A 17,551-nucleotide genomic window follows, 5' to 3' on the forward strand; every position below is an offset into this window, starting at 1 on the left:
CGCCGACATAACCTCCCTGCTTACCGTGGATGGATGGGCACCGAACTGGGAAACTTGGTGCCCAGACCATCTCCCACATTGGCAGTGACCAGCTGAGGTCAATGCCGTTGTGAGGGTTTGCTGGTCAGAGCGCATCCCCAGGAAGCCCTGGCGGGTCTCCTGGAGGAGCCTCTCCACGAGAGTCACCACTCTCTCCATGGAGGACGCTTGGCGCTCGGACATGTGGCTCACTGCTTCAGCGATTATCCACATAAACTCCTCCACCACGGAGACCAAGCCAAGCATAGTTTCAGATATCATCCCTAAATGGTCCCACACACCCGGCCACATTTCCTGCACCTGCTGCATCGTGGACGACTCCAGAGTCACATCATCAGGCACCAACTGACCATGTGCCTGGTCCCCTACAGTCCTCCAACTGCTGGCGCCATGGGCACTCTCTGTCTCTACCAGCTCCTTCAGCGACTGTTAACTGCCCTCAACGCTGTGCCCTGGGGCACTAGCCGACGTTCTAACTCCCATCAAGGTGCTAGTATCTGTGCTGGTGCCTGCCTGGCAGAGATGGTGTGACGCTAGTGAGACTTCAGGGCCCTCAGGTGTGAGAGGGGCCTCTGCTGCTCCTCCTCCCGGCCCTGCTCCACTGATGCTGAAAGGAAGAATAAGGACATTGGATCAGTTAACGTTGAGACAATGACAAAGTGCATCCCTGTCCCCCGGATCATTATGCGCTCATCCTTCCTTAAGCAATGGTCAAGCCATGTTGCAAACTTCAATCACTGAACATTCAGCACTGCTATGGCTGTTGGGAGAACAATGCTGACCTCACTGCTGGGCAAACGTACCTGCCTGTGGCACCCCAGCCTCACCGACACTGGTGGACCTGAGCGCATGGCGCCTCTCCGAATCTAGGGCCTCTTGCCTGAAGCGGCTGAGAATCGCTAATTGTGCCAGGCCGTCGCCAGTCCTCACCCGCTCGGTGGCATTATGTACACTCTTCTCCTGAAAAAGAGAGAAGATCATTGATTAGTGCTAATTGTACCTGGACTCTCTTCATGCACGGCCCACCCCAACCAGAGTGGAACATTGCAGGGCTCAAGTGCCTCCTCACCCCGCTGCTGCCGAACACTCACACAAAGATGCCAGGTCTGTACCCCCACACCCCCCCCACCCCCTTGGCCAAATGCTGCCTACATCACATTAGGCACCGCACGGTATATCCTTCCATAGCAAGGAGACACAAGCATGTGGAGCACAGAGGGCAGCAGATGGCTTGTTGCCACGCCACCTTGAAGCTCCCCTCCCAGCATCTCATGACCCTGACTTGGACATGTCCTGGAGTTCCAGCACTGTGCTCAGGTGCAGCTTCTCCAGGTTGCCCCCAAACCAGTCATGTGGGTCTCAGTGTACCACATGCTGCGGGCGCAGAACCCATCTCTTCACCACCCTCTCAGGCTGACCTTGGCATGGGCAATATCTGCTGGCCCACCCAGCGAAGGACAGATGCTGTCAATGATTCAGTGCAGCCACTACACTTAGACTTGGGGTGGGGGGGGTGGGGGGGGGTGGGACAGCAGTGGGGAAAGCCTTCCTGTTGGGTTAAGTGACCAATGCCAACATTGTCCTCACCCTTCCTGAGCGCAATAGGCCGTTGAAGCACTTGCGGCACTGGATCCAGGTGCGCCACACCACATCGCGGGAGCTCACCACCTCCGCCACCTCCGCCCAGGCACGTTTCGTCATGTGGTGGGGGGCCTCCTCCTCCCGTCCTGGGAAACCAGCACCTCCTGCCGTGCTGCCACCTCCTCGAGTAGAGCAGCAAGGCAATCATCGGAAAAATGAGGGGCACAGTGCCCCCCTGCCCTACCCTCCTGCCTGGCCTGCTCACCAGCAGCGCCCTGGGGAGCCCTCCCACTGGCCGTGATTCACAGCCTTGGAGAGTCTGCAGCAACTATTTAAAACAGGCCGCCGGGTCGCCATTGGACCCGGTGTTCACTGCAGTCCCATCGCTACCCGCCCACTCCCGCTGTCCTCCCGAGCCGCGATTCATGCTGGGCAGCCATAATTGGCCCGCCTGTGTAAAATGGCATCGAGGACCCAATCGCAGGCAGCGATTGGTCTGTGCCCGCCCCCATTCCGCCTCCCAAACCCCACCCCGCCCCCCCCCCACCCCCCGCCATCCAGAAAATTCTGCCCAATGTTCAGCACCATTCACAAGTTCTCAGATACTAAGATACTTAAGCAGTCCATGACCATATTCAGCAAGACCCGGACAACATTCAGTCTTGGGCTGACAAGTGGCGAGTAACATTCACACAAGTACCAGGCAATGACCATCTCCAACAAGGGAGAATCTAAACATCGCCCCTCAACATTCATTGGCATTACCATCGCTGAATCCCCAACTATCAACATCCTGGGGGTTACCATTGACCAGAAACTGAACAGGACCAGCCATATAAATACTGTGGCTACAAGAGCAGGTCAGAGGCTAGGAATCGTGTGATGAGTGACTCACCACCTGACTCCCCAAAGCCTGTCCACCATCTACAAGGCACAAGTCAGGAGTGTGATGAAATACTCCCCACTTGCCTGGATGAGTGCAGCTCCCACAACACTCAAGAAGCTAGACACCATCCAGGACAAAGCAGCCCGCTTGATTGGCATCACATCCACCACCTGAAACATTCACTCCCTCCACCACTGACACACAATGGCAGCAGTGTGTACAAAATGCACTGCAGCAACTCACCAAACTTCCTTCGACAGCACCTTCCAAATCCGTGACCTCTACCACCTAGTAGGACAAGGGCAGCAGATGCATGGGAACACCACCATCCACAAGTTCCCCTCCAAGTCACTCACCATCCTGACTTGGAAATATATCGCCGTTCCTTCACTGTCGCTGGTTCAAAATCCTGGAACTCCCTTCCTAACAGCACTGTGGGTGTACCTACACCAAACCGACTGCAGCGGTTCAAGAAGGCAGCTCACCACCACCTTCTCAAGGGCAATTAGGGATGGGAGACAAATGCTGGCCTAGCCAGTGACACCCACATCCTGTGAAAGAATGAAAAATCCTGCTGGGGTCCCGGTGCCCCATCGTACCTGTGCACTCCGTGTAAAATGTGAACAGGCCGGTAAAATACCCTCAATTGGGTCTTCAACAATCTTAACATTCCCTCAGTTGTTGGATTTGGAAAAACATGTGCCGTTTGCACTCGACTTGCCGTCCGCCACCAGTAAACTGCGGACCCAGCGTGATGATGCCAGGGAGCTGATCCGACACCACTTCATGTTATTTCATGCAGTCCCCCCCATTCCCCCCCCACCCAACACAGTCACCAACACCATCTGCTTCGGAGCTGTTAAAATCCCAGCCCTACAGACCAGAAAGGTTCCATGTTAAATCCATGGTCTGTGATGAATGAGATCTCAGGATGGAGCTGGAATTGAGTGAGACAAGGAGAATGTCTCCTTTGCAGGATGATGGATACCTGGATCAGATTCCACATGGAAGTATTTTCCTTAAAAAAAAACTAGAAAAATATCGGAGAATAGGCTTTAAGGCCAAAAAAATAAATTTAGAAAACAGTGATTTCTATCTTGGGGGTTCCACCTGCATAGGGCAACCAGCCAAGGTTTAATTATGGTGATAGATTGATGATCCACATATTTCCCTTAATAACCTTTGGGACATGCAATATATGTGTGCAGAGAATTCCCTCAGGGAATAATCCATGATAGGCTAGATGAAAGGAGATGAAATATGCAGGTCTGTCGGGCAGAATGACCTGACATCTTTTCTCAAGATCCAGCATAGACCCGATGGGTCAAGTGGCCTCCTTCTGTAACATAAATGCCTCCATGACTCTGGTGCAAAGCAAGGTCCACCTTGTGGGTCTTTTCATTCATTCCTTAAACTCTTCTCATTTTCACTGCAGCTGTCATGTTCCTATGTTTGGAAATATTGGCCGAATCTCTTGGACTTATCAAATTCTTGGCGTCAGCATCATTTCCAGGCCCCAACCACGGTCCTGTCAGCAGTGCATCCTCCGGCGTGATGTTAAGGTAGCCAGCTAATTAACAGACTCCCTCTGTTCTCCATTCAGGGGTGGCGGGCAGGAGACTGTGTCAGCAGCACGATTGAGAGTGTTATATTTACAGGGACATCAGCTGCCTTGACACTGGGCCTCCCAGTATTGATTGACTCCCACAAAAATGACTGTCAATGCTTTGCATGTCTTCTCCCTTGGCTCTCTCTACTCCAGGAGAAGGAACCTATTCACGGAGAATCATTTGTTTTTGAGCCCTTTCAGTCTGTCTTGGCCTTCCAGCTGATTTATGCTGAAGTTAGCTCCACTTGGAGTATCATTACCAAGAGAGAACATGGTGCTCATTATTTTCTCCTAGTATTTATTAGGAAAGAATCATTTATGATATTAACCATCTCAGGCTCACCCTCAGTTTCTGCCTTGTTCACATCTTTTCACCTACTTTCTTATTGTTTTACTGCAATAGAAACTTACTGTTCTGTTTTATAGCTCAGGTCCTTCTTTGACACTCTGACAATTCTCTTATTTATTCCTGTATGTCCCGCATTCAACCTGGTGAATCCCTTCCCCTTTCTCCCTACAGGGTTTATACATGTTATCCTTCCTTTGTATTTGGCTCTGATTAATTTGTTAATTCATTGAGCCTTACTTTGAGCCTTGCTATCCTGTGTAGATTAATGGGTTAATGGTTATGTTGATGAAACCATGAAGCTATTAATAATGTAACGGTGACATCAGCAGCCAGATGGCCAGTGGCTCCAAGAGAGCTGGGCACAGAACAGTCTGTGTCCTGGAAACCATGTGCTTACCCTGAGTTTTTCGTAAATTGTTGCTAATAAATTGTTTCATGTAAAACTATCCCAAGTCTGTCACAGCAGAAGCAATGCCTCATCAATGTATAGTAAGACAAGAAGACATGGGGTAACAGTGAAACCTCACCAAAGCTCAATGACAATACCAAACATTTTGTTCCATTGTTGACCTGAATGCCTGTGCATTGCAGGTAATGATGACTCCCTGCTATAATCCTGCTGCCTCCTCTGAGCTGACGAGCTCCTGATACTGTGTGGGATTCATGCCACATTCAGGATCTTTCATTGCACTGGTGGAATAGGATGTTAACTGTACATTTAATGATCTGAATTGGCCTCCTACTGTAACTGCCCCCAGTAAAAGCACTGAGGCGGGAACACGTCACAATGTGTCTCTTTCAGAATTTCTGTGCCTTGCCCTCCCCCAACCCCCACCTCAGCTCCAAAGCTGGGGGCTGGGAAAATTCCGGCCATCTAAAGAACCAATCACCAACAACCACAACTTGTACTTACATAGAAACATAGAAAATAGGAGCAGGAGTAGGCCATTTGGCCCTTCGAGCCTGCTCCGCCATTCATTATGATCATGGCTGATCATCCAACTCAATAGCCTGCTCCCGCTTTCTCCCCATACCCTTTGATCCCTTTCGCCCCAAGAGCTAAATCTGACTCCTTCTTGAAAACATACAAAGTTTTGGCCTCAACTACTTTCTGTGGTAGCGAATTCCACAGGCTCACCACTCTCCTGGGTGAAGAAATTTCTCCTCACCTCAGTACCTCATATAGCACCTTTAATCTAGTGAAACATCCCAAGGTGCTTTGCAGGAGTGTTAGTAAACAAAACTTGACACCGGGCCACTTAAGGAAGTGTTCAAGCAGGTGACCCAAAGTCTGTGTCCTGAAAACCATGTGCTTACCCTGAGTTTTTCGTAAATTGTCCAAAGAACCAGGTTTTAATGAACATCTTTTAAGGAGGAGAGAGACGTAGAGAGGTGGAGAGGCTTTGGAAGGGAATCCCAGAGTTTAGCACCCAGGCAGCTGAAGGCACGGCTGATAATACTCTACCCAAATGTCTACACCAGAGGTTCCCAAACTGGGGGATATAACAAGGTTATGGGGGTGAGGGGGGCGGTGGGGGCAAGTAGGACAGGATGGCCTAAGCTATCATGCAAGAGTCACCGATGCAGCCTTGCACAGCCAGAGAGGCCAAATCATGGAGCGGTTTTAGCACAGTGTAGGATATTTAAATCACCATTGAGCTGTACAAGTAGATGTTGAATTTAACGGAGCTGCTTGACTGTGGCACTGTGCTGAGATTACCCAATAATGTACCACATCAGGCGGTGCAAGGCTCTTGCACTTGTTAGTTTAGGCAACTGCAGACACACACCAAGTAAACAGCTTCGGCAGTGAGCCAAAGCTTGTTGGAATAGGACATCCTGCAGTATATGCCTTTAGCTAGACTTTGGCCGGAATCTTCCGGCCCTGCCATGGAGGGACCCACCACGGGACATTCGGTGACCCAGACAAAAGTGCATTGATTTCGGGTGGGATTGGACAATCCCAGCGGTGGGCGGGGCCCTAAGTCGTGCACCCTTTAGCTTGAGTAAAAACTATTTGCCATTACTTGTGGAAGTCAAGCTGATAGTGATACAGCAAGGGCAACAGGGCACCAGGCCCTTAGTCAACAATGGGACCATCAGTTTATTTCCTTAGCCAATGAGATTGAAGGCTAAAGAAAGAAACAGAGGAACGACAAAGAAGGGGGGGTGAATTAGAGTCAGTCAGGCACAGATAGAGAAATAAATGGCTGGATTTAATGGAGGCGACAGGGGTCCAGCCAGCATTATTTGCCCATTTAAGTGCCTCAATTGGTGGCGCAGCAGGACGACTGTACATGAACTTTCCCGCCACGGACTGAATCAAGGTGGTGGTGAGAAGGTGGTGGAATGCCCAACCACCACCCTCCCACCCGATTAAATTCCACCCCCCCCCCCCCCCCCCCTCCCTCCCCCCCACCACCAACCTCATCACAGGAGAGGGCATTACATCCCACCCAAAGAGACAGGAAGAAAGATTAGATTGAGGGGGAGAACAAAAAGAGAGAGAAAGGAAAAGCCATTTCGAAATGGATAGTTTGACATTTTAAACATTTCTAACAATTTAGCCCATGCAGGAACGAAACTGAAAAGTTTAAATTCTTCCCTTTCTGGGCTGGAGAAATTGTTTGACATTGCGTCAACAATTATCACATTGTTAAAAAGACGCTTATGCCATTAATAATGAGCCCTAACATTCTGCTACAAGTTAATGGGCAACTAACCCGGCAAGTTCTTAAAGTAAACAGGGAGGCTAAGGGTGAGATGCCATTTGTGAGAATCAAATGGTGGAGTAGCATAAATCAAACAGCAAGTTCTGGAGATTTGGACTCATGACGCATCTCTTGATCACCTGACCTCGCTCGCCAATTTGCACATTAATAGCGACATGTGTCGTTAACAAGCTGTTAATTTTCCAGCAAGGCTTGGTCTAATATTATAACAGTTAGTTACACATACAGATAGATTCTGACCTGATTTGACATCTGCACTGGCCTGTCATTTCAAATTAAAGCACTCAGCATACCCTGAGACAACTTCCCGGGCGAGTAGAAAGATTGGGGGGCATGAATAGGGTTTACTGTGGCTTAACGTGTTCCTGGAGGTTTCATCTTTATTCTTTCATGGGATGTGGGCAGCACTGGCAAGGCCAGCGTTTGTTGCCCATCCCTAATTACCCTTGAACTGAGTGGTTTGCTTGGCCACTTCAGAGCGCAGATAAGAATCAACCACATTGCTTTTGGTTTGGAGTCACATGTAGGCCAGACCAGGTAACAATGGCAGATTTCCTTCCATAAAGGACATTGGTGAACCAGATGGGCTTTTACAACAACCAATGATATCTGTCCATGGTCACCATTACTGCAGCTAGCTTTCTATTCCAGATTTATTAATTGAACTTAAATTCCACCAGCTGCCGTGATGGGATATGAACCCTTGACCCCAGAACATTAGTTCATCAGTTCTGATGAAGAGTCATACGGACTCGAAACGTTAACTCTGTCTTCCTCGCCACAGATGCTGTCAGACCTGCTGAGTTTTTCCAGCTATTTTTGTTTTTGCCCCAGAACATTAGCCTTGGCCTCTGGGTTACTAGTCCAGTGATATTACTACTACGCCCCCGGTAACCTTGTCTTTAATCACATGACTTCCCCGACGCTCTTGCCATTAGTTGGCCAACACATCCATCCTTGTGACATAATGCCTTCCTACGCCAATTGGAAAGCATAAGACCCGTTACCTAATAGGATAATGCTTAACTGTCGGCCGAGCAGCCTTTTTTTCCCCTCATTTTGAATATTTTTATATCTGGTTAAGAGAAATGTTCAAAGAAAATTTTTTTTTAAAAAAAACTCCTTAATATCCTGATGATTTTTCTCCAGGGTTGCACACTCAAGTGTCCCGGAGATGGAGCTTCAATTCCTGGAGACTCCAGGCCAATCCTGGAGGGCTGGCAACCCTAGACATGAATAGGACGTGCATCTCCGAAGCAAGGCCCAGTAAATATAGTTAGTGAGACTCTGTGTTAAGGTACACCATAAGGCCATTGCCGTGTGGGGATTGGATGAATCAGTTTGCATCATGCCCACAATGAATTTTTCCTAATCCACTACAATACCTTTATCTCATGGAGAGAATTTATGAGTTTAATTTTGAAGCGATTCTACCTACAATGCTGCTTGCACTGTGCTGTATGCTGCAATCTCCATGGTGATTTATAACTGTTTATTACTCATATAAAATCCAAAGAGGCTAAAACTAATGTTGCTCATATAGGAGAATGCTCCAGTTGCCACTTAACCTTTGACCTGCTGGCTGCTCGCGAGTATTTACATCGTCAAGTGTTGATAAGATGTATGCTTTTGATTTACTGATCAGGATTAGCTCCAGTTCTTTGATTTATTTGGCTCATCCATTAAACTTGAAAAGGTCTTTAAGGTCTTTTATGTGAGCTTCAAAGTATTTTTTTTTAAAAGTGCAAGGTTTCGCTCGTCAATTTTTTTTTCCTGGCTGACCAAATCTTATTTTGCAATTGTAAATTTTCTCTGCTCCAAAAAAGATTGCAAGGAAAATAAAAAACTTGTGCATTAAAATTTATTAAATGATGTGTCTTTTTTGGAATTCTCAGAACAGATTTTTAGAGCAGATGAGGTAACTCCATTTTTTGTAATATGAAGGCAATGCTTTATTTTTATTCTTTCTCGGGATGTGTGCATCACTGGCTAAGCCAGCGTTTATTGCCCATCCCTAATTGCCCTTGAGAAGGTGGTAGTGAGCTGCCTTCTTGAGCCGCTGCAGTCCCTGTGGTGTAGGTACACCCACAGTGCTGTTAGGGAGGGAGTTCCAGGATTTTGACCCGGTGACAGTGAAGGAACGGCGATATATTTCCAAGTCAGGATGGTGAGTGACTTGGAGGGGCACTTTCAGTTGATGGTGTTCCCATGAATCTGCTGCCCTTGTCCTAGGTGGCAACAGTTGTGGGTTTGGAAGGTGCTGCCTAAGGAGCCTTGGTGAGTTTCTGCAGTGCATCTTGCAGATTGTACACACTGTTGCCGCAGTGTGTCAGTGGTGGAGTGAATGAATGTTGATGGTGGTGGATGGGGTGCCGGTCAAGCAGGCTGGTTTGTCTTGGACGGTGTCAAGCTTCTTGAGTATTGTTGGAGCCGCACTCATCCAGGCAAGTGGGGAGTATTCCATCACACTCCTGACTTGTAGCTTCTAGATGGTGGAAAGTCTTTGGGGAGCCAGGAACTGAGTAACTTGCTGGAGAATTTCCAGCCTCTGACCTGCTCTTGTAGCCACAGCATAATATATATTTATATGGCTGTTCTAGTTCAGTTTCTGGTCAATGGTAATGCATAAAATGTTGATAGTGTGGGATTCAGCAATGGTAATGCTATTGAATGTCAAGAGGAGATGGCTGGATTCTCTAGGACAATAAAGAAAAGCAGGACTTGCATTTATTTAGTGCCATCCATGGCCTCAGGTTGTCCCAAAGAATTTACAACTAATGAAGTACCTTTGAAGGGCAGTCACCTTTGTTATGTCAGAAAGTCAGCAGCAAATTTACACACAGCAAGATCTCAAAAACAGCAACAAGGTAATAACCATGATAATCAATTTTATTGAGGTTGCTTGAAGAATTGACCAGAACACCAGGAAGAACAGTGTCATGTAACCTTTTACATCCACCTAAGAGAGGTTTAATCCAAAAGCCAGCAATGCAGCACTTGCTCGGTACTGCACTGGAGTGTCAACCTAAGCTTTTGTGGTCAAATGGCTGTGAACCCACAGCCTCCTGAGTTAGAGGCAAGTGTGCTACAGCTGGTACCTTTTTACAGTTTCCAATCCATAAAAGTTCATGCATGGAAATATTGCGTGACTAGTGCATTTTAGCAATGTTGACAGAAAGTGAACCCGAACCCATTGTCGTGGATCTGGGTTAGTTGTCCATAGCTGGAGTCCGCCACTGCAACCATGCAGAGTCCAGTGGTGCTGCAACAGGAAGGGGAGCGGCCGAAGTGAGGGGGTGGGGCATGTATATGCTGAAGAAGGAAAATCAATTTCCCTAGAATGGCTTTGCAAGAGCCTACATCGTTTCATGTATAAGGACAGCTGTACTTCTTCAGTGTGCACGTAGTGAGAGGCTTTATTGAACTTAAGAGAAATGGCAGCTTGCCTCATGGCAGAGTCACATGACTATGGCAAGCCATGTACAACACTTACTAACACTTTGGCATTTCCAAAACCCAAACACACATCACAGCAGCCAGCATGGAACTCGATTCAGAGAGGTCTCAGTGGCCGGAGTCCTCTTCTTCTATCAGTGGCACTATAAGTGAGTATTAACACCCTCAATTTATTGTTACCAGGAGTTGGAGGGACTGCATTGGGACCAGAGGGAAATCCATAGCCTGATGCTCCCCTGCTGTAATGTAAGTGCGGCAGAGTGGTCAAGGAGTGCAGGTGGCTTCAGGTCTCTATTGGGTTATGGGTGAGGGGAAGGAAGGAAAGACTAACACCATGGAAAAAGTGTGAGAAAATGTTTAATTTCCCAATACTGAACCCCTTCATGCCAACCATTGAAATACACCCTAAAATGAATTGTTGAAAATTAAAACCTTGTTTATTTTTCAAGTTTCGAGTTGTTGAAAAAAATATATAATTTTATCATTTCCGACGGCTTGTGAATCTTGTAGCAGAAAAGAAGGAAGTAAAGGATAAAATTTACACATAGCTTTTTCCTGGTTTTTTTTGTTCTAACTGCGAGAGAGTGGGAAGAGATTAACATTACAGTTCCTTGACCTATATCATGCCATAAAGGCTTCTCGGAGGTATGAGTAAAGATCTGGTACAGTGAGATCCTACAACCAATTCCACAAAGGTGTTTATTTAATGCACGCTGGATAATTTGCTGCATGCATCCTACATAAACTGGGAGAGTGAAAAGGTAACTTTCTGTGTATATCCGAGTGACAACAAATCACTTTTTCTTGTCCCCAGGTTGACTCTTCCAGTAACTATCCACCCTTCCCATCCCTCCCTGTTCCAAAGCATTTCACCTCATCACACCGAAGAAAATTGTGTGCACAATATCGAGCTGTACATCTCCACAAAAAAGTGCATCAGTTACAATCATATCTCCCTTTCTTGCTGAGACACCAAAAGGCAAAGAGAACTAGAACAAAGAGAACTAATAAAGAAAGGCATTTTGGAATGAAGACATTTTAAAATAGGGAACTGAGTTCCAAAGGACTCTTATTTCTTGAATAAAAGCTAAAGCTATTGCAAAACAAGACAGTTTTATGGTGCTTGAAGCACATGATCAGTTAAAACCCCCCACTTGGAATTAAAGTTACTAACTGTCAGATCTCTGAGGATATAGCTGGCCAATATTAATAACAGTAAAAATGAACTGTAGCAAACCAGCACCTAACATATCCCAGTCTACCAAGGTCAACCAGCTTGACATAAATTTTGTTGAGGATGGAGCAATACAGAAAACCATTGGCAAGTGTCCCCTCTCTTTTGTAAAGGGTCTGTAACAAAATATTATATATCAACTGGCTGTTCTACTGGATTAGTAAAGAAATATAAAACTTTTGTTAAGCATGTTGATGTTGTAAAAGTGCGTTCTGAGATTTGTACTTTACTGCCTGCAATTTTAACCAAAGTAAACAAGCCATAAAGCCATATTTTGTTCAAAAGAAGCAGACAGTTATTGGGAACTTTAGTTGAATGAAATACTGAATTTAGAAACAATACTGACTTGGTTAATCCTCTGCTGACGCTTTACAGCTGTGTGACATTTTCCTTTGTGACCAGGCTTTTTGCTTGTATTCCACTGGCACTTTCTAGTGCCTGTTGACATTCAAACACCTCAACTGTGCCAGCTGATATTACACTTGTAGGAGTTTAAATTGTTGGCAATTTTGTGCTGCACACTAATACCCACAAGAACGTTGGTGCCAAGTGATCCAGGAATAACCAGTTTATCTTTTTATAAGGAAGCTTCTTCTTAACCAAGAGCGCTTGTCCATTGTTTAAAATTAACAATTCTATGATATGCCCACGACAGCTTTCACTGGCCGCAGCGGTTTTGCCACATTGCGGATTGTAAACGTAAGAGAGGAAGGCACATATCTGTGCATCATGCCACTAGCTAGCGCTAAGGTTTAGTTTGGGGAGACGGTGATGTAGTATAAGGGTCTGCCACGTATCGGGTTAACGTGGGGCTGAGTACAGTACTGCTCACACAGTGATGTAAGAGAACACATGATCTGCACTTAGGAGTCAGCCTAGTGTTGGACAGAGCCATGTGCACAAGCAAGCACGGAGACAGTTTCTAGCTTGAACCCTTTACTGTATATATGTGTGTAGTTCTTGTAGTTAATAAATACAATACAGTTAACCTACTCGGGGTGGCACAGTGGTGCATGGTTAGTCCTGCTGCCTCACAGCTCCAGGCACCCGGGTTCGATCCTGACCTTGGGCATCTGTCTTTTTGGAGTTTGCACGTTCTCCCCGTGTCCGTGTGGGTTTTCACCGGATGCTCCGGTTTCCTCCCACAGTCCAAAGATGTGCTGGTTAGGTGGACAGTTAAATTGCCCCTTAGGGTATATGTGAGTCTGTGCCCTGTGATGGACTGGCATCCTGTCCCGAGTGTGCCCCGAGTGTGCCCATTGCCTGTCGGGATAGGCTCCGACTCTCCACAATCCTGCATTGGATAAAGTGGTTCTGGAAAAGTGAGTTAACCTACTCAAGATTACGAAGACTTCAGTATTCAACACCCAACAACTGGTGGCGTTGTGGTAATATCTCTGGACTAGTAATCCAGAGGCCCAGCTAGGCTAATGCTCTGGGGACAATGGTTTCCAATCCCAATCTCACCATCCTAGAAGGAAAAATCAGTAAAACTTGTCCAAACTGGTCTTGCATACCTCAAAGTGGAACTCCAGTACTATTGAATTTTACTGGGATTTGAACGTTTTGAATTGGTTTTTCCTTCTAGGATGGCAGCTGGTGGAATTTAAATTCAATTAATTAAATTTGTAATTGAAAGTTAGTCTCAGTGACGGTGACCATGAAACTATCATTGATTGTTGTAAAAACCCACTTGGTTCACTAAGTCTGCCATCCTTACCTGGTCTGGCCTACACATGACGTCATCCGCTCTCAAGGGCAATTAGGGATGAACAACAAATTAAGGCCCTGCCAACAATTCCCACACCCCATGAACAAATGAAACAAAAGTGAGTGATATTTTAAAGGTGCACTGCAAATATTCTCCTGCTGTAATATAGTGGGGTGAGCGGGAGACAGGAGTGTTGATAGTGCGGTGGGCGGGAGCAGCTGGGGGTGGATGGGGTTTGGGGTTGGAGGGGGGAGTGGGGAATATTCTCCATTGCATTGTGAAAGAATTTTCTGTATGACACATGCAGAATGTAACAAAGGGACTTTCTTTCATATCTCCAGATTTTGAATTGTACAAGGAGTGTAGCACTTTATAGACTTATTCTGGTGCAATAGTGTAAACCCAATCCCATTAGCTTGTTGCCTGATACTTATTAGCCTTTTATGCAACTTCACAATCTCTGGTCTTCTTCCCACCTTATTCCCGCATTCCTGTATGATTGGGCTTGTCTCTGCCCCTGCTAATGTCCTATTGCGTTTGCCATTTCCTTCCTTCACTCACTACTGACAACCATCGATATAGCAGACATCTCAGCCATATAACACAACATTTTCCACCACCATTGACAAACTAGCTGGGGATACTTGGCAAAATGGAAAGGGGGTAAAGCAAAACTAAATTGGGGGCTTTGTTATAGTTCCGCAGGTGTAAGGATACTCTTGGCAATCAATAGGCAGTCTTTTTACCGTCAATCCCAAAGACATATCAGGAAAAGTGTGCTGGATTTTACACCAACCCCTGCCAGAGGTGGGTTGGCAGATGGGGGGTGGGGGCCATAAAATTGGGCACCATGCCATGGGCACTGTTCCTGGGGCCCACTTACTTGCCCCCTCCCCCACCAAAATCTTACCAGTGGCAGGGGAGTCGATGGGCCAACTGAGGCTTTAAGTGGGCCAACAGCCCAGCCAGGCGGGTTTCACTGGGTAAGTTGGTGGTCGGTCAAGGGGTTGTTTTGTGTCTCCTTTATGAGCCCCTATGCCCATCGCCAGTCCGCCCCATCCCCCTGGCAAACTCATCTACTCCCCCCACATTTCCCCAGCCCACCCACAGCAACCCCCCACCCCCCCCCCCCCCACCCCCGCCCTCCCCCACCCCACCCCACCCACCCCTCCCTAGGTCCTGCCAGCTGGCCCCGGCAAGGACCCCGGACTTACCTTCAAATCCTGGCTCCAATGCTGAATGCTTCCCTCGGGGACTGGCTGCAGTGCCAGCAGTGGCCACTGCTCCCTTTGGCGCTGCTGAGACCTTGAGACAAATGCCGGTTATCTGATTGGTTCCCGATGGGGGTGGCAGGCCCGACTGAAGTCAATCCAGCTTGAGTTGGTCCAAGTCGAGTGGAATGCCTGGGGTGGCGGCTGCGGTGAAGGGCGGTGCGCAAGGGCAACGCGTCGAAGCAGCTGCTGACTAACGTCACCAAGAAGCCACCCAAGAAGCGGAGGAAATCTCGCAAGCAGAGCTATTCCACTTACGTGTACAGGGGGCTGACCCAGGTCCACCCCTCCACCAGGATCTCGACCAAGGCCATGAGTGTTATGAATTCCTTCATTGTCGGCATTTTCGAGCGCATCACCTCCGAGGCCTCGCACCTCATTCACCACAACAAGCGCCCACACCATCTCGGCCAGGGAGATCCAGAGCGCTGTCTGCTTCATGCTGCCAGGGGAACTGGCCAAACACGCTGTCTCTGAAGGCACCAAAGCGGTCACCAAATACGCCAACTCCGTTTAGGTCGATCATTCTAAAGATTATTAAAAAAACTGTTGGCTGTTAAATGACTGCGGGACAAGCTGGCAAAGTGGGCCCAAGCTTGCCCCTGTCATTTACGCTGCTGCCCCCCTCCTCCACCACATAAAACCCAGCCCAGCACGTTAGTTGGCAATGATATTTAGCACAGCCAAGTGTAAAGTACAGCACATAGAAAGAAAAAATGGCATACATCAATATTCCATAAATGGTGTCACAGTAGCTAAATTGAAAAGGATCTATGGGTCTTTGAAGACTTGAAGTTCATCATGTCGACTCACTGAAAAATGGCATTTAATAAAGCAAGTGGAGTGCAAAACTACATACGTATCCAAACCACTACAGTACAATTTGGAGGAATTTATGCTTAACCTACATAGTCCCCTGGTTCGAATACATCTTGTATACTTTGGCCCATTCTCATCGCCAAGACACAAGGGAGACAATTCAAACTTAGGAAAATTCAGAGAGAAGACACAAGACTGGTCCCTTGCTTTGGTCCCCAAGAACGGTGGATTTGGAGCTGGTGGTGAGGGGAATAAAAGCATTTTAGAACAGGATTGCAATCCGATCCAATCTCAGCCAGCCCACTTCCAGGTTTAACGGAGGCACATTTGACATGTCAGCAAGAAACCTATTCACTGCGGTCAGCTATTTCCTAACTGTATATTGGCGGGTACTTATTGGCACAAGTAACGTCCTTAGGAGACATTAATGATATCTATTTAAATTGTTTTTAAACTGGCTCCAAATTCCCCTTGAGCAGCACATGGAAATCGGAGGCAAGTTTCAGAGGCAGCTCAGGTCAGTATTTAAACCTGCCCTTGCCCCATCTGAATAAAGGCTCACCTCTGACTGTCTCTGGCAAATGTTTTGCTGAGAGCGCTTGCAGAGATCTGACTTTTTCTAACCTTTGAGGATTTCAAATTGGTAAGAGGAGAATGGGAGGCATCTCGAATGTATTTGAAAGCACTTCAGGTTAGGAAGACATCACCATTTATGGCCTGAGAAGACAAAGAGAGTCACAATCTTGATAATCCCCATTCTCAGCCTTCCCATAGTTTGGTCATGTATGAAATAAGGTCAGCACATGTGTGTCGGATTTTGTAATTCTGTCACCAGCAATCCATGAGCCCCTTGTCTCTCTATCTACAACTGAGTGGGGTGCAGATGTAGTGCTTCTCGACAGGGCCGCCTCACCTATATCAGTGAGCTATACTGTGATGGCTCACCTCCAGCCCTACCCCTCTCCCTTGAGTGTTACACTCTTCTCCTTTCAGTGGCTAACAAAAAGACCTGTGGATAAGTTACGGTGAGGTACCAGATGGAGGCAGTGCACTTGTGGACCATGGGACAGATGTGTCATATTGCATAAGGATTAGAATGAGTGGAAGTGGAGGCCGGAAGAATGGGCAAGTGATGAAGTGCATAGAAGCTGAAGGCTGGGTGCTGCTGCAAGTTGAGTGGGTGTGCGGGGTAATGTGATGCAGAACACTTAGCAAGACAGAGTGAATGGGGACAATAGGTTTAGGTATAGGTGAATCAGCAAATGTACTCACCTTTCCTGACCTGATTGGGTCATTGAACAACATCCTACATCGCATACAAGACCAGGGCGCGACATTCCTGCTATTCATCTCCTCAGTTACTTCCACCATGCCTCCTTGGTGACTGTAGCTGATTTCTTTGTCCCATTCTTGGGGCAAGACCTGCCCTGCCTCTTCCTCCTGACTGTACCCAGCAGGAATTCCAGTGAGGCAAATCTGGCACCATCCATTCCTGAACCCCTCCAATTTCCATTTGTGAACTGGACCTCTAAATACAGCTGAAGCCACATTCTGTGTGCACCCATCACGCCCGCTGTGTAGGTTAGAGATACAAAACCCAGAAGCCAACATTAATTGGTACAATTAAGTCGAGGTTGCAGATTTCAACTCTCTCATTGACTTCCGAGATTCCACCATGCAATTCCACCTCACCCCACACAGCAGCCACCTTCAGGTTAATATCGGGACCCTGTACTGCTTTGGATGGAACATGAGGAAAATTGGAGAAAATGGGGCTCTTCAGCCTCAAGAGATGGGAACTGAAAAGAGTTATCTGAGATAGTAATGCTACCATGGCAGTTTGAGAATTTCCTTTCAGCTTTAA

General features: G+C 47.2%; 1 long non-coding RNA gene across 1 annotated transcript in view; it reads left to right on the plus strand.

Annotated features, from left to right (window-relative positions):
- LOC144693351 (uncharacterized) overlaps positions 1–12,686 on the plus strand; it is a 53,390-nt gene extending 40,704 nt beyond the window's left edge. The window contains exons 2-3 of the long non-coding RNA XR_013579519.1: positions 10,737–10,801; positions 11,467–12,686. This is a non-coding gene — a long non-coding RNA (uncharacterized LOC144693351). The remainder of the gene's footprint in view (positions 1–10,736; positions 10,802–11,466) is intronic.
- Positions 12,687–17,551: the final 4,865 nt, after the last annotated feature.

Source organism: Cetorhinus maximus, chromosome 18 (assembly GCF_964194155.1).
Source record: "Cetorhinus maximus chromosome 18, sCetMax3.hap1.1, whole genome shotgun sequence".
In the NCBI taxonomy this organism is placed as follows: Eukaryota; Metazoa; Chordata; class Chondrichthyes; order Lamniformes; family Cetorhinidae; genus Cetorhinus; species Cetorhinus maximus.